Genomic DNA, 15,598 nt, shown 5'->3' on the forward strand with positions numbered 1-15,598 from the left:
AAATTCCTTTCTAAATGGCTGCATAATATTTCACCATTTGGATATACTGTGATACAGCCAACCATTTCTTTCCTGGTAAACATTTGTTTATCTCCATTTTTCCCCTTCACATATGGCAGAACACATTACAACACATATCCTCACATACAGGTGTTTTTATTTCTTTAAGAGAACAATGAATGGAATTCCTGGATGATACAGATATTACTTCTGACATATGTAATTGCTTCCCAACAGACTATAACACATACTGCAACCTGTAATGTGTATACTATTTCTTCCTAACAGGAACAGATATATCATCATCTGAGTCTGAGTGTCTTATTTGTTGGCCTTCTGCATTTGCTATTCTCTGAACAATGTTCATATTTTTTCTTATTTTTCTCTTGGGTTGTTGGCCCTTTCTAGTAAATTTTTAAATATTCTTTGTCATTACAGATATCAAACTCTGTCCTCTGTATTGCAAACACTTCCCCACAAATTGACTATTTATTGGCTTTGTACCTACGAGTTCTATCAAAAAGCCATTATATAAGAATCCTTCCTATGTTTCTATTTCAAAAACATTCATGTATACTTTGTAAAACAGACTGTTTTGGTCTCCTTCCCCAGCTTTCATGATTCAACTCTTCTATTTCCATTTTAAGTTTATCAGTGGCCCATTTTACCTAGATGTCCTCTGCTCTGCCCGTCACGTAGAGGAGATTGTTTGCAAACATGGCTGCAATCATTCTCCACAGCCTTAGAAATGGGACTTTCCACTCATCCCATGCACATCCCTTCCCCCACCCTTAAGTCTCAGCTGGCCTTGTGACATGTTTGGCCTAATAAAATAAAGTTGAAGTGACTTTGGAACAGTTCGGAACCCCCACCGCAGGGTGCCCTGCAGCTTCTGCTCCTGCCCTCTTGGAACCTGTGTGAAGAATCCCAGGCTAGCCTCCCTAAAGATGAAATGATGCTGAAGACTTGCTTCTGTCTGGAATTTCTTTTTGTGCAAAATAGAACATCACTCTTCAAACATTTTCATTCCTTGATCATCAGTTTTTAAGATGTCTCAAATTCTTTGACTAATAACTCTATTTCTCAAAATATATGAGAGATCCTGGCACTTACAGCATCATTCTTCTTCGTGAATAATCAAGGCAGAACACTGGTTTTAAGCTCAGCTGTTGATAAATGACATGCACTCGCCATCTCTCATCCACAAAACCCTAAGCTCCAAATCGTAGTCTCCATGACACTTCAGTCTCAATAAGCTTAAACCATACATGTGGCATATACCCCCAAGAAAGGCACCTTTCCATCTAGAGCAGTGGTTCTCAACCTTGGCTGCACATTAGAATCACCTGGAAATCTTTTTAAAATCCTGATTTCTGGGCCTCATCCTCCGGAAATTCTGTTTCTTTGTTATGGGGTGGGGCCACAACATTAGTAACAAAGAAACAATTTCCGGAGGATGAGGCCCAGAAACCAGGATTTTAAAAAGATTCCCAGGTGATTCTAATGTGCAGCCAAGGTTGAGAACCACTGAGTTAGAGTGTGAAAGATTCACATTACTCTTAATAATCACTAATCACCAATAGTATGCTGGTCTCAGTCCTAATTACCATAGTTCTCCCTTAGGGAACATTAACAATATTTGAACTATTGTATAGTGTGATAGTCTCAGAATTAAGCTTTTGCTATGCCTTTTCACTGAAAACAATCCTTCTTGGTGTAATAAAAGGCTCTAATTTAGAAAACCCTACAATAATAGGCTCAACAGTTGCAAGCACTCATTCTTAAACTATCAACAGCTGACTCTAAATGAATTTAACCTGCAACACCAATAACCCTTAATGGTTGCCTGGCAGCACACTGAGCACCTTCCAGAAAACTCCCCTCGAAGATTAAAACTCTTACTTTACCACTCCTCCAAGACCAAGTAATTTAATTTGATGGGGAATCACAGCTATTTATTAGAATACAGCCAAGTTATTGGTCTAGAATTCTAGGCTACTAATCTTGGATGAGAGGCCACTATTTACACGTTGAGGAAGGATTATCATGCATCTTTTGCCAGCAGTTTTAAGCCAATCAGTATTCAGCAAGGAAGGAGAAAAACCAGGTACTCCTCACCCTGTGTACAGTCATCCACATCTGCAACCTCAGGACCCTGGATGTGTGGCCAGGAGCATGGCCATCACTTGCAGGCAGTCTGAAATGGAAGCACATGGGATCTGGTATCAGTAAACCTAGATCTGGGGTCTGGCTCTGATTTCAATGGTTATGTAACCTTGAACTAAGAAATAATACCTGCCTCACAATGTTGTTGTGAGGATTCAATGAAATTATATAGGTACTAGAGGCCCGGTGCACGAAATTCATGCACTGGGGGAGGGGGTGTCCCTCAGCCCAGCCTGCACCCTCTCCAATCTGGGACCCCTCAAGGGATGTCCAACTGCCCACCAGGATAGGGCCTAAACTGGCAGTCGGACATCCCTCTCACAATCCAGGACTGCTGGCTCCCAACCTCTCACCTGCCTGCCTGCCTGATTGCCCCTAACCACTTCTGCCTGCCAGATCACCCCCTAACCACTTCCTGTCAGCCCGATCGACGCCTAACTGCTCCCCTGCCAGCCCGGTTGCCCCCAACAGCCCTTCCCTGCCAGCCACGTCGCCCCCAACTGCCCTCCCCTGCCAGGTGCCACCATCTTTGAGGGTGTGACAGTCAATTAGCATATTCCCTCCTTATTGGCTGTGGGTGCTGCCATCTTTGAGGGCAGGGCAGTCAATTAGCATATCCCCTCCTTATTGGCTGTAGGCACCACCATCTTTGAGGGTGGGGCTGTCAATTAGCATATTCACTCCTTATTGGCTATGGGCACCACCACCTTTGTGATGGTGTGAGGGTCAATTAGCATATTCCCTCTTTATTAGATAGAATATGTATTTTGCATAAATAAGCACTTTATGGATGCTATTAGAAATTTAATTACACTGTACCCATTGATATTTTTAAGTACTTCAGCATTATAAATTGGTAGTAGATATAATGATATGCATTGAACACAGTATCAAAAGTTATGCAGGTTTTCTGTCCATTGATAGAGACCAGATCAAATTAAGCATAACCTATCAATTTTGCAAAATGTATCTCCAATACTTGATGAACTGAAAGGGAAATATTTTTTCCTTGCTTATTCTACCTCTATGGAGCACTAACAGCTAATGTAGAAGTCTTATAAGTTTAGATTGTTTGCTTGTTACCTTACTCTTTACTTGGGAGAAACAAACAAAGATATAATTTAAGGAGATCAAGGATTAATACAAATACAGGCTGCAAATTACATTATTAAAAGTGGTTGAGTACTATCTCATTAGACAAATCTCTTTCCTATTAATTCCTTTCTCCATAGTTTTCCTTGACCAAAGATTAATAAAACTCTAACCATATTTTAAAAAAGAATAGTCCTAGCCAGTTTTGCTTAGTGGATAGAGCGTCAGCCTGCAGACTGAAGGGTCCTGGGTTTGATTCTGATCAAGGGCACATGCCCAGGTTGCCAGCTGGATCCACAGTAGGGGGCGTGCAGGAGGCAGCCGTTCCATGAGTCTCTCTCATCATGTTTCTATCTATCTCTCCCTCCCCCTTCCTCTCTGAAATCAATAAAAATATATAAAATAAAAAATAATTTTTTAAAAAGAATAAAATGTCTAAAGAAACTAACATAGATGCTTTGAGATGCTTTGCACCATTTCTACAACTTCAAACTTACGTAGAAATAGGTTAATTATTTTGATGCTGATTACACTAAATAAAACTAACACTACACACACACACACACACACACACACACACACATATAAATGTTCCCTGTTCTTCCAAACCACTGTAACTGCTTTTTCTGGTAGGCAGAGGTAACATAGCTACTGATTAAGAAGTACACGATTCAGAAACCAAGATGGCGGCATAGGTAAACACGGGAGTTTGCTGCCTCGAACAACCACTTCAAAAATACAACTAAAAGACGGAACGGACATCATCCAGAACCACAGGAAAGCTGGCTGAGTGGATGTTCTACAACTAGGAGGAAAGAGAAAAGCATACCGAGGCTCAGAGGAGGCGCAGTGCTGAAGTAAAATACTAAGGTTCGGAGTGCATGCGGAGTGGGCTGGAGGCTGAGGGCGTGGTTGTTTTCAATCGGGAGGGAGTCTCAGGCTCTGAGCTCCAGTTCCGGGCGAGTCTCTAAGGACCCAGACTCATACGGGAGAAGCGGGACTGTCTGGCATCGCTCAGAACCCTAGGGCAGCTTTCTCTCCGTGGGGCTTGCAGCGACTACTGGGACACTGAGAAGCAGAGCCTCTGAGGGCAAGACTGAGAGCAGCCATAATTGCTAACCCCGCCCTGTTGATCCCGTGGGACCCGCCCCGCCCAAGCCCTGCAGGGAGGCTTTTGCTGGATAGCCTCAGGCAAAGGCTAGATTAGCACCTCCCTAGAGATCCAGGAGCCAGGAAGCCCAGAGGTCAGAGTGGGACCATCCAGCTTTAAGCTCCGTGGAACCATAAAAGACACACTCAGGAGGCAGACTCAGTGAGCACCAAAGCCCCATCGAAGCAAGTCTAGCCCCAGAGGGGTGTCTCCAGCACAGAAGTTCTCCCACCGCAGACACAGCTGGAGGTCAATTCCTCACAGTGATAACTACAAAAATCAAGGCTTAACCACAACAAGACTGTGCACAAAGCCCACAAGGGGGTGCACCAAGAGTGTCTACCTTAGGTAATTGGGACACTTAGCACAGAAAGGCACTCTATCGACACAGCGAAGCATAAAAAAATGCCGAGACAAAGAAACAGGACACAAATGACAGAATTGGAGGAAAGCAAACTGTTGGATATAGAGTTCAAAACCACACTTTTAAGGTCTTTAAAGAACTGTTTAGAAGCCCTCGAAAAGACTGGTAAGACCGCCGATAAATGTAGTGAGATCCTCAAGAAATCTAATGAGACCCTCGATGTTGTGATAAAGGACCAACTAGAAATTAAGCATACACTGACTGAAATAAAGAATATTATACAGACTCCCAACAGCAGACCAGAGGGTCGCAAGAATCAAGTCAAAGATTTGAAATACGAAGAAGCAAAAAACACCCAACCGGAAAAGCAAAATGAAAAAAGAATCCGAAAATATAAAGATAGTGTAAGGAGCCTCTGGGACAGCTTCAAGCGTACCAACATCCGAATTATAGGGGTGCCAGAAGATGAGAGAGAGCAAGATATTGAAAACCTATTTGAAGAAATAATGACAGAAAACTTCCCCTACCTGGTGAAAGGAATAGACTTCCAAGTCCAGGAAGCGCAGAGAATCCCAAACAAAAGGAATCCAAAGAGGACCACACCAAGACACATCATAATTAAAATGCCAAGAGCAAAAGACAAAGAGAGAATCCTAAAAGCAGCAAGAGAAAGAAAATCAGTTACCTACAAGGGAGTACCCATACGACTGTCAGCTGATTTCTCAACAGAAACTTTGCAGGCCAGAAGGGAATGGCAAGAAATATTCAAAGTGATGAATACCAAGAACCTACAACCAAGACTACTTTATCCAGCAAAGCTATCATTCAGAAGTGAAGGCCAGATAAAGAGCTTCACAGATAAGAAAAAGCTAAAGGAGTTCATTACCACCAAACCAGTATTATATGAAATGCTGAAAGGTATCCTGTAAGAAGAGGAAGAAGAAGAAAAAGGTAAAGATACAAATTATGAACAACAAATACACATCAATCAACAAGTGAATCTAAAAATCAAGTGAATAAATAATCTGATGAACTGGTGATTGTAATAGAATCAGGGACATAGAAAGGGAATGGACTGACTATTCTTGGGGGGGGGGGAGAAAGGGGTGTGGGGTGAGTGAAGAGATTAGACAACAATCGTGCACCTATGGATGAGGACAGTGGGTGGGGAGTGAGGGCAGAGGGTGGGGTTGGAACTGGGTGGAGGGGAGTTATGGTGGGAAAAAAGAGTAACTAATGTAATAATCTGAACAATAAAGATTTAATTAAAAAAAAAAAAAGAAGTACACGATTACATACCTAACATGACTGAAAATCATAATATATTTTTATCAATATATTATTAATTGATAGGAAAGTCATTTTCAACTGCTATAGAAACTCACTTAAAAGAGGAATAGTTAGATTTTAATTCTTAATAGACTCAAGGTATAGCCCTCTTTTGATACTATCTCTTTCATTTAATCATTCAATAAGTATTTACTGAATGTCTTTACTGTTAGGTGTCAGGCCATGTGCTAGATGTTGGGGATGCAAAGATAAATAAGATGAGATTTCTAAATGCAGGAGCTAATTATAAAAGTAAATGAATCCTCTTCTGCCCTCACCTTCTTTCACCTCTCAAGGGCTTTCTACCTGATGGCAACATCCTTCCTCCTGAAACCCTCTCTTCTCATCACTTCCATGATGTCACCCTTTTCCAGTTCCCTTCCTGACCACTCTTCCTCAGTATTCTCTGCCAGCTCCTCTTCTGTCAAATCCTAAATGTTGAGCATCTAGCACTTGGTCTTGAGCCACTGTTCCTTCTCTATTTGCACTCTTTCCCTTGGATTACCTCATTTACTCCAACAACTTCAAGTACCACCTGACAACTCCAAGTTTGTGTCTACAGCTCATACTTTTCCTCCAAGTCCCTGATTGCATGCTGGATACTTCCACTAGTGTTCTTACAAACATTTCAAATTTAACTGGAGTCTAAGACAAGACTTAATCCTCACCTCTCACCCACCACACCCAGCATAATTTCCCCATCATAACAAAGGGCATCACCATTCTCTCTGTTTTTCAGGTCAAAAACTATGAGTCATCTTTGATTCTATACTATATCTCTCTCCTCACAGCCAATCCATTGGCAATTCTAGTCATTTCTACCTCCAAACTGATCTTCTTGCTTCTACTTTTGCTCCACTACAAAATAAGCTTCTAAAAATATTAATTAGATGACATCATTGTCTGTTCAATAGGTTTCCATTACATAGAGATTAAAATCCAACTCCATACAGTAAGGTAGTGTACAAACTGGCCCCTGCCATCCTTCCAGTCCCATCTTGAACCACTGTCCATGTTGCCTTCCTGTCCCAGAGGCCCTTAAGTTCCACAAACAATCCACAAACTCTTTCCTGCTGTGGGCCGTTTGCTCGCTGTGAAATGTCCTTACTGAGCTCCTTCCTCCTCATAGATCTCAATTTCAATAGAAAGTCCTCAAGGAGGTTCTCCCTAATTACCTTCTTTTTAAATCCCTTACCATTTATTTTCTATTACAGCACCCTTATACTTTCTTCAACAAACTTCCACCTGCACAGTTTAACTAATTAGTCTGTTTGTTCTCAATTTCTACTACTTGAATATAAATTATAAGAATACAAGAGCCACAGATATGTTGTTGACCACGTAGCACAAGCACCTATCATAAGCCAGCACAGAGTAAATACTCATTAATTACTTGCTATATAAATAATTACTCTGAATTGTCTCCAAGTTCCTCCTATCTCCACTAATCTGTGATGGTATACCCACCCTTAAGTGTGTTAAAGTCAGCACTTTGTCTTAATAAACATTCTCGAGTACTATACATTTTAATCTAGATTTTTAAATTGTAAATCTAATACCCCATAATTTCCATAAAGAAATACAGATTCTGATCAGTTAAACTTCCCAAGAAATCTTTAATCATAAAATAAAATCTGTAAAAAGATACATAAATCCTAGCATCTAGGAAGCTCTCAATATGTTAAACAAATGAATTCCTTTCTTTATTTTCATCACTGAAAATCCCCAATTTTCATAAGTATTTGTCCACATCAGCTTCAGGTTTATGCTCATTAAACATGTCCATTAATAAAATTCATAGAATACAATCCCTATAGGATTATTTTGTTACCACTGTAATTAGCTGGTTATTAATAACTAGAGGCCTGGCACACGATATTCGTGCATGGGAGGAGGGGGTGTGTCCCTCAGCCCAGCCTGCACTCTCCAATCCAGGACTGCTGGCTCCCAACCATTCACCTGCCTCCCTGCCTGATTGCCCCTAACCACTCCCCTGCCAGCCTGATTGACGCCTAACTGCTCCCCTGCCAGCCTGATTGCCCCTAACTGCCCTCCCCTGCTGGCCTGGTCACCCCTAACTGCCCTCCCCTGCCAGCCCAGTCACTTCTAACTGCCTTCCCCTGCAGGCCTGGTTGCCCCCAACTGTCCTCCCCTGCAGGCCATCTTGTGTCCACATGGGGGCGGCCATCTTTGACCACATGGGGCAGCCATCTTGTGTGCTGGAGTGATGGTCAATTTGCATATTACTCTTTTATTAGATAGGATAGGAAGGGAGCAAAAGGGAGACCAGAAGTTATAAGCATGACCATCTGGGCAGCTTCACCAGAAGCTGCAACTTTACATTCTCCAGGGAACCACTAGTCCATTCCCTGCAAATCACTGGGGAAAGGGGCCCAACAAAGGTGAGAGGGGTGTGTAGGCAGTGAAGTCAGGGTGATGTAGGGAAAGTGCCTGTCAGTCTAACCTGGGAACAAAAATCATTGGCTGATGAGGCAGAGCCACTGCAAGCATGCAAAATCTTAGATTGAAATCCCTAGACCAGTGGTCGGCAAACTGCGTCTCTGCAAACCGCGGCTCACGATCCACATGTGGCTCTTTGGACCCTTGAGTGTGGCTCTTCCACAAAATATTGGCTCTTTCACGAAATACCGACTTCTGTGCATGAGCCATGAAGTTTCAATTGCACTGTACGTGCACGCCCGCACGTGGTATTTTGTGGAAGAGCCACACTCAAGGGGCCAAAGAGCCGCATGTGGCTCGCGAGCTGCGGTTTGCCGACCACGGCCCTAGACAAAGGAGTTCATTCTCTTCGCTCTCTTATTCCTCTGGTTCTGCTCCTGCTTTCTTGCATTTGCCTAGAAGCCTCATGGCCCATTGCCATGTGGACCCCCCTATGGACTAATGGACTGCAGCTGGGAACACAAGCTAAGCTTGCCTGACACTGGACTGGACTGTGCTCCAATGTGGAATGGAAACTTTGGGCAGTAGCTTTAATCCAAGTTCTGCTAAGGACACAGCTGGACTTCTTCCATGGCAGGATGGAGGGAGAGGGGAGAGCTTAGAAACTCAGGGATTTAATTCCATACAAATAAATGCCACTCATTCTCCTGTGTGAGTCTCAAAAATCCCTTTTCTTGTGACATCACAAGAATCACATTTTCCCTGGCCATAGGTGGGGACACGGAGAGCTCCCCACCTGTAACAATTTCTCTGTAAATGTCTAGATATCAATCTGAGGAGGTGTATTTTGTATGTAAGGCTTTTAAATTTTCTCTGAATATAAAAGCAAAACGGTCACTACTACTATATCTCAATACTCACAGCTTTCTGAAAATTATAAATAAAGGAAGAACTAGAAAGATGTTATTTTTATATTATCTATATTAATAAAAGCCTAGGTCAGTGATGGTGAACCTTTTGAGCTTGGCATATCAGCATTTTGAAAAACCCTAACTTAACTCTGGTGCCGTGTCACACATAGAAATTTTTTGATATTTGCAACCATAGTAAAACAAAGACTTATATTTTTGATATTTATTTTATATATTTAAATGCCATTTAACAAAGAAAAATCAACCAAAAAAATGAGTACGCATGTCATCTGACACGCGTGTCATAGGTTCGCCATCACTGGCCTAGGTGGTCCTCGTGTGCAACATTATCACAAGATGGCTGCCACAAGATGGCTGTGTGCACAGTGAAGGTGGGGCCCAGTGGCCACTCCACACAGTGAGATCTGGGGGTCCGCGGCTCCGCACAGCACAGAGGAGGCTAGTCCTGGCATCTCCACTGCCTTGCGCAGAGGAGGCAGGTCACGGCAGGGGAGGGCAGTTGTGGGTCATCAGGCCAGCAGGGGAGGGCAGTTGGGGGCCATCAGGCCAGCAGGGGAGGGTAGTTGGGGGCCATCAGGCTAGCAGAGGAGCAGTTAGGCATCAATCAGGCTGGCAGGCAGAAGTGGTTAGGGGCAATCAGGCAGGCAGGCAGGCAAGTGGTTAGGAGCCAGTGGTCCCACAGGGATTGGGCCTAAACTGACAGTCTGATATCCCCCGAGGGGTCCCAGATTGGAGAGGGTGCAGGCCAGGCTGAGGGAGCCCCCCCTCCCCGCATGCATGAATTTTGTGCACCGGGCCTCTAGTTCTAAAATAAATAAAAAAATCACAAACAAAAATATTTTCCTTTTCATCTCCTCCAATTCTACTCATCTCCCATAATTCTAATGTTCTCCCACATTAATAAAAATAGCTATCTAGCCTCCTGAAATTGAGTATATTTATACTTACCAAGGTCCAACTGTACTCTGACTCAGCAAAATGTCACTAATCCAATTAATGAAATACTTCAATTAATGATGGGCAAAAAGGAAAAAAAAATCATTTTCTAAATTCTATCACTTTTACAATATGCCCTAATCCAAGCTTGGCAAGGAGAAACAAAAATATAGATTAAATTTTATTGAAGTTATTTGCCCTGAATGTCTTTTCTCAATAGGCCTTTCAGACTCATTTTAATGAGTCACTTTACACAACACAGCCACACAATGTGGCACTATTGATGATACACTCAACAGAAAATTAGGAGAAAGGAAAAAGCTGCAATATATTTTAAATGAGATCAAAATGATATCTGTATAAGAAAAGAAGCACACTGTCAGAAAAGATGATTTTATATTGATTACATATTAAGGTTAAGTGATTTTTAATGGACATACCACACACTCCTATCCTTTAGAGGCAAACCCAGAAGAGCACTGCTTCCCTTCTTATCAGCCCAGAGAAAAAATGGGTTTGGGAAGCTTTTAAGTTATGAAAAAAATTCTTCCTCACTTTATGGTTGACAGAAAAAGAGCTAAACTGCCAATATCCCTGAAGATAGTCAGAATTACTCTGGAAAATATGCCTGTGAAGAAGGGGAAATTGTAGTGGACAAGATCTATTACACAGACAAAGAAAGCCACAGAACAATCTAAAGCAAAAGACAGCCAGCAGATATTGGGCCAAAGCAGAGATAGGGTGCAGCAGAAGGCAAAAATAGAAAACAACTTTTCAAAGGTTTTAAACCCATCTTCAAAATCTTTTCATAATTCATCTAGCAACCAGGGCTCAATGAGTAACATCAATACATTTAAAAGGTACCTTGAGAACATGATGTCCTCTCTTCTCTTAGATTTTACTTCCAATTGTTAGAAAAAAAAGTCAAAGTTTAAACATCTTATACTTGATAATAAATATAGAAACATTATAACTCAGAATTAGAAACAGATTTCTAAAAGTCACCTGCATATGTGAATAACTGGAATCATGAACCTAAAATTGGCAAACTATGAGCTTTCCAAGGAAGTTATGAAACTTAGAGAGAAAGTGAGAAGTGCTGAGGATATATAAAACAAGACCCGGGAACATTGTTCATAGGTTGGGAACAGAGAAAAGGAATCAAGAGGTCAAGAAAAAAAAATCATCCCTAAATCCAAGGAAAGAAAAGGGTAACAAGGAGGTGTCAAAAGCACCAAGGAAGTTAATAATAGAAACACTTAGAAGATAATAGACATTCGAACAGGTGAGAGGTGGTATCTTATTGTGGTTTTTATTTGCATTTCCCTAATAACTAATGAAGTTGACCATATTTTCAGACATGTACCTGTTGGCCATTTGTATGTCTTCTTGGGAGAAGTGTCTCTTCAGGTCCTCTGCCCATTTTCTAATTGGATTGGTTGTTTGGTTGGTTTTAAGTTGTATGAGTTCTTTATATATTTAGATATTAACCCCTTGTCAGAGCTGTTGTTTGCAAATATCTTCTCCCATTGGTTGGTTGCCTTTTTGTTTTGTTGGCAGTTTCTTTTGCTGTGCAGAAGCTTTTTAGTTTAATACAGTTTCAAAAACTTATTTTGCATTTACTTTCCTTGCCTTTGGGTCAAATTCATAAAATCTTTCTAAGACCAAGGTCCATAAGTTTAGTATCCATGTGTTCTTCTATTATCAACAAGACAAGTTATAACAAGAGTTGGAGAGGTGGTAGAGAAAAAGAACCCTTCACTACTGGTGGGAATGTAAACTAGTACAGCCACTATGGAAAACAGTATAGAGGTTCCTCAAAAAATTAAGAATAAAGTTACCATATTGTTACCATTGTAATTTGCTAGTTATTAAAAAGAAGAAGAAGAAAGGAGCAGGGGAGAGGACAGACATTATGAGCATGGCCATCTGGGCAGCTTCACCAGGAAGCTGCAACTTCACACTCCCTAGGGAACCACCAGTCCATTCCCCACAGATCATTGGGGGAAGGAATCCAACAAAGGGGAAGATGGACACATGCGCATTAACATCAGGGTGATGTAGGGAAAATACTTGTCTGGGAACAAAGATCATTGGCAAGAGGGGGTGCAGCCACTGCAAGCATGAGAAATCTTAGAATAAAACCCCCAGACATAGGAATTCTCTCTCTCTTGTTCCTCTGGCTTTGCTCCTGCTCCTTTGCACTCACCCATGTTTCATGTGGCCCAAGAAGCCGCATGGTCCATGGCCATGCAGACCCCACACACTATGGGCTACAGCTGGGAACACAAGCTAAGCTAGCCTGATGCTGGACTGGACTGTGTAAATATCAAGCGGAAACTCTGGGCAATGACTTTAATCCTAGCTCTACTGAAGATGAAACAAGACTTCTTCTTTGGCAGGACAGAGGGAAATGGGACCTTGGAAAATCAGGGGTTTAAGTCCATGCAAATAAATATCACTCATTCTCCCATGCAAGTCTCAGAAATTTTCTTTTCTCGTAACATGGCAATAAGCCCACTTCCACAGGCAACCGGTGGGGACATGGAGGACTACCCACAGATAACAATATGACCCAGCAACCCCTCTTCTGGATATCTACCAGAAAAAAACTGAAAACATTTATTCACAAAGATATATGCACCTCTATGTTCATTGCAGCATTAGTCACAGTGGGCAAGGCATGCAAACAACTGAAGTGTCCTTCAATAGGTGATTGGGTAAAGATGGGGTACATATATACAATGGAATACTATTCAACCATAAGAAAAGATGAAATACTGCCATTTGCAACAACATGGTCGAACCCTGAGACTATCATGCTAAGAGAAATAAGTAAGTCAGAAAAAGCTAAGAACCAAATTATTTCACTCATATCTTACCTAATAATAGACAAACATGTAAATTGACCGTCCCTCCACTACACTCACCAGCCAATCAGGAGAGTATGCAAATTAACCCAACAAAGATGGTGGTTAATTTGCATACATTGGCGCGAAGCGGTGGAGTGAAGACTGAAGGCTCCTCGGCTCTGGCCGGAGCAGCAAAGACTGAAGGCTCCGGCCGGAGCAGCGAAGACTGAAGGCTCTGGCTGGAGCGAAGACCTGAGTCCCGGGTGCCCATAGGAAAACTGGTGCCAGCAGCCAGGGGAAGGGAAGGCCTATATTTCGTGCAATGGGCCTCTAGTGTGGGCTATAAAACAGAAACTCATAGATACAGACAATAATGGTGGTTACCAGAGGGAAGGCAGTGGGGAGTTGTAGTAAAGGGTGAAGGGGGCCAAATATATAGCGATGAAAGATTCTTTGACTTTGATGGGCACACAATGCACTATACAAATCATGTGTCATAGAAATGTAGACTTGAAACCTATATACTCTTATTATCCAATGTCATCCCAATAAATTTAATTTTTTTTAAAGAAACACTTAGAGGAAATCACACATAGCCACAAACATCTAAGGGAGACTACACTGGGTTTAGGGTTGAGAGTTTGGGTCATGTCAGAGAGAAAATGTAGACGATGTATTTGAGCAGTTAAAATAATAGAGAAAAGAAGCAAGGAGGAACATTAGAATAGACAACTGATTTAAGTCAATATGGATGATAAATTAGAAGAGAGCATTTTGATATGTTCAATAATCTTAAGTTTGAGCTCTTTAAATAAGTCCATTTTTTCCCAACTTGACATTAATGAAAAACCAAAGGATATCAAATCAACTTTCAGGGTGTAGGGTAACAAAATAAGATTGCACTGTGAACATTTTAATGTCAATTTTGCTTAACAACATGACCCAGTAATGATAAAAAGAAGTTAACATAGACGAATTATGTAAAATTAAGAGAAAGAATCTAATTTCTGAATTTGAAGAACATTAACTATTTTTCTTACCTAATAAAATGAAAGCGGTAGCATCACGGATTTTAGAGCTGCAGACAGAGACCCCCGACTTATTTCATGCTAACTCCACCATGGAGTTAACAACGCTTTGGTAGTGCCACGTGGTTGCAGTGTAACTGTTAACAGACACCAGCCACAGGTATCTACAGGGCCTAGGTCAAGGAAGACTAAAACATCAAATATGTGAAAAACCCATAATGTCATGATGATACTTTAAAAACAAACTTATCAACTTTGGAAGATGCTAGGAAACCAACTCAGTATCCTGAAAATGGATACTAACAAATAAAGGGAAAGACTCAAGCATTTATCCTGTCTTTCCTTTATAAAAAGTTCCTTAGAGTAACCAAATAATTGATAAGGCAAAATTCTTGTTTATAATGTATTTCAATTAATAAAGAAAGGGTGATAGAATTATATTATTTTGCATCTCCTAATGAAATAATTGATGTAGACAGGAGTTGGCAGATAATGGCCAGCGGGTCACATCTGATCTGGTAAATAAAGTTTTACGGGAACACAACCATGCCCTTTCAATTACACATTGCCTAAGGCTGCTGCCACACTACAATGACAGAGACCATATGGCCTACAAAGCGGAAATATGTTCACTATCCGGCCCTTTACCGAAAAAGTCTGCCAACCCCTGATCTCAACAATAACGATCAATGGTAGCTAAAACCATTAAGCAAAAAGAAGATTGGGAGTTTTAAAATGGATGGACCAGACTGACAATACCTGTGCTTACTGGCCAAACATAACCTCACAAGGAGGAGGACAGGTATTATGTGTCTCCTCGTGCCCTACAGCAGGAAGTATACAAGCCACCTCTGAAGTCTTCCTGTCAAAAAGTGGAAAATCTAATCAAAGCTCTGCCTCTAATTATGTTTCCAGGAAATAGGACAGAAAAACAAATTAAACTATACCATGGAGACACAATTGGTAAAAATTCACACTGGGAAATTCTACAGAAAAAGGATCTGGTTTCTCCAATAAATAAATTGCAAGGGGGAAAAAGGGTGAACCTATAGATTAAAAGCAACCTAAGAAATTTATCAACTAAGTGCATGTGTAGTCCTTATTTGGATTCTGATTCAGGCACATCAACTAGACAAGAAATTTACAAGACAATCAGGGAAATTTGAATACTGAGCAGATATTTGATGACAGTAAGGAATTATTGTGCTGTTTTCTGGTGTGCTAGTAGTATTGTGGTTATATTTTTTTAAAAGGCAAGTTTCTTTATTGTTGTAAAGATACATACTAACGTATTCACAGATGAAATAATGCAACATCTGGGCTTTGTTTAAAATAATCCAACGGGGAGA

At 41.2% G+C, this 15,598-nt stretch overlaps 1 protein-coding gene across 7 annotated transcripts in view; it reads right to left on the reverse strand.

The window, feature by feature from the left end:
* Positions 1-15,598, reverse strand: part of RNF182 (ring finger protein 182) — a 60,914-nt gene that overhangs the window by 9,493 nt on the left and 35,823 nt on the right. For 5 of the 7 annotated variants that reach the window (XM_070403434.1, XM_070403432.1, XM_070403436.1 and 2 more), the window contains one exon: positions 2,119-2,197. The exons of the other annotated variants lie outside the window; for them this stretch is intronic. The gene's annotated coding sequence lies outside the window, so the exon portion shown is untranslated. The remainder of the gene's footprint in view (positions 1-2,118; positions 2,198-15,598) is intronic. 7 annotated transcript variants of the gene reach the window in all.

Source organism: Myotis yumanensis, unplaced genomic scaffold (genome assembly GCF_028538775.1).
Source record: "Myotis yumanensis isolate MYYU_CA2020_CCGP unplaced genomic scaffold, mMyoYum1.0.hap1 SCAF_2, whole genome shotgun sequence".
NCBI classification, from domain to species: domain Eukaryota; kingdom Metazoa; phylum Chordata; class Mammalia; order Chiroptera; family Vespertilionidae; genus Myotis; species Myotis yumanensis.